We start from the raw sequence: 2,776 nt of genomic DNA, 5'->3' as shown, positions 1-2,776 counted from the left end.
ATCTTTCTCTCTCCTTTGGTCAGCATTTTAGTCACTGTGAATATTTCTTCTTGTGGTGGTATTTTATTTTTTATTATTGTTATTTTTATTCCCTGTATTTTAAAATTCTCGTTCATCTCAGAATGTTTCCTTGTTCTCTTCCTTTTTCCAGAACTTGCCCACATCAAGAATGGTCTTAAGTGACTTCCCTGAATCTTATGGTTTTGCTGTGGATCCTTTGTTTTCTGTAGCTTTCAGGATCACATATTCCAGCCTGGGTTATGTCAGGTCATTTTAGTGAAATACATTGTCCTCATTTTCCTTATCCAGGTTGAAATGGAATTTTGTCTTTTGATGTGCGTGGCTTGTAGTGAGAGCCGGATTCTTATTCTCCTTCTAGTCTGCTTTCTCATGCAAGAAGGACATTGTTTTCTTGGAGATTTGCAGGACAATGTTGGAGTGGCAGGTTTTCATACCTGGATTTTCCATGGACAGCACATTTCCATGTACATACAGGGTCAGCGTGGTGTTTGGTGATACTGGATGGGGACACATCATCTGTGTTTCCTCTCCAAGCCTCAGCCTGTCTAGTTTTCCTGGGATGTCTGGAGCACAAACACCCTCAGCTCAGGCTGGTTTGGGCTCTCACTGCTCTGTTCCCACCAGTCTCTCTCAGGCTCTCCTTTGCACCCCTCCAGTTCTCCAGCTCTCCATGGAATCTCCACAGAGAGCAATGGTGAGGGATCCACACAAGAACTGGGAGCCTGTGGGGCACCTTGTCTTGCACCTTGTCCTGCCAGGAGTCTAGTGTATCCTTCCATGTGCAGGGGAGCCAGCAGTGGAGCACCTGCTCCCAGGTATAGAATCATGGAACCATGGAATTGTTTGCTCTGGGAAAGCCCTTTAGGATCATCCAGTCCCACCCATTCCTCCAGCCCTGCCAAGGCCACCACTGCCCCATGTCCCTCAGCACCATCTCCAGGGCTTTTAAACCCCTCCAGGCATGGGGACTCCACCTCTGCCCTGGGCAGCCTAGGCCAGGCCCTGACAGCCCTTTCCAAGAAGGAATTGTTCCCCATATGCTCAGAGGAAAGAAAAGGCAAGACCAAGGTGGGGACTCATCTCAGTGAGGGGGTCACTGGTGGGGCCTGAGGGACCCCTACTGGGAGCTGGGCTGTTCCCCACCAGCAAGCACAAGCTGGAGATGCTGTGAACAGGGAAGGAGCAGATGGTGTTAAATTATTCAGCTTAGGAGAGAAAAGTCCCTGCTGCCAAAGCTGCAGGAGGAGCCAGCAGCACCGAGTGACCTGGATAGAAACAGCAGATGATGCTCTAGGCAGGGACAAAGGCACAGACGGGGGGGAAAGGACCCTGGTGTCCACATCCCCAGCTCTGAGCTGCTACTGCCCACCAGCAAGAATCCTAAAGGGTTATTTCGTGTCTGCTCAGCAGCCATCAGCATAAATCAGATGTGAGGGAACGTGCCCATGCCAGGTTAACACACACCAGCTGTGTCCATCCATAACACCCCGAGAGGAGACTGGGCTCCTTGGTGGGGCTGCAGCCAGGATCCCAGCAGTGGCCCAGCTTTGGTGGTTAGAGGGGCTTGGGTGGTGCAAGGTGGTGTGGAAGGAGAGGACCTGCTCCTCTGAGGGTATCTGGGCAGAGGAGCCATCAACAAGAACACAAAGGAGCAAACTTGACCCACAAGTGGTGGGGGAGGTGGTAATGGGAACAAACCTGGCCAGTCACACCAGTCAGTCAGGGTGTATGGAGGGAGGATGATGGTGGTTCCTGGTGAGATCACAAGGAAACCAAGGGAGGCAAACACAGAGACATCAAACCTGACCAATTAGTGTTAATGGAGTGTTAATGAAGACAATTACCAGAAACAAACCTGGCACTAATTGACAGGCTATCAGGAAACTGCAGGCACACCAGAGATGGCAGCTGTGGATGTGACCGTGACAGCTCCCTGGATTTGGTCCCACAGACCATGTCCCCCAAAAAAAGCTATAGAGAGTCACCAGCTGCTTCTGGTGCCTTTGGGTCTGCTGGAGCATGTAGGTGGCAAGGAAGGTCCAGAGACTGCTAAGAGTCTCTGAGCAGGCTGTGCACTTTCAGGGAAAACCAGATCTACAGGGTCTTCCCAGAGACCTGGGGCCCAGGCCTCGGATGCTGCAGAGAGACCAACACGATCTGTCCAGCCCTCAGACCAGTAGCTCTGGCTTCCTTTTCATGCAGGCACCACTCACCCTGCCAGGAGGGACCTGGAGGATGTGGACAGTGGCTGCAGGGCTCTGGGAGCAAGGACCTGGCACCTCCCTCTGCTGCCCTTCAGCAAAGGAGCCTCATGCAGTTGAAATCCCAAGGGAAACTGTCATGGTTTGGGCCCAACACAACAACAAAAGGAGCAGCCCCATGGCTGTTCCCTCAACTACCCACACACACACACAGTCTGGGATGAGGACAAAGCTCCTGGGTTGAGAAAAAAGGACAAGGAGGGTTCTTCACTGATTAAGGACCCGGGAAAAACAGACTAAACTTGGGGAAAAAATAATAATTTAATTGCACACTAATCACACACACAGAGGACACAGACACACCCAGAGCAGGGCTTGCACACGTTACCCCTCCCCTCCCTTATTCTTGTGCCCAAATCCCTTTGTTCCCAGTTTTTCTCCCTCCTTCTCCGCAGTGGCACAGGGGGATGGGGATGGGGTTTAGAGTCCCTGCACAGGCTGGTGGTTCCTGCTACTCCTTCCTCCTCAGGGAGAAGGATTCCTCACAGTCCTGC

The sequence above is a fragment of the Chaetura pelagica genome, unplaced genomic scaffold (assembly GCF_000747805.2).
Source record: "Chaetura pelagica isolate M959 unplaced genomic scaffold, ChaPel_1.0 scaffold992, whole genome shotgun sequence".
NCBI lineage: Eukaryota > Metazoa > Chordata > Aves > Apodiformes > Apodidae > Chaetura > Chaetura pelagica.
This window is presented reverse-complemented; position numbering follows the sequence as displayed.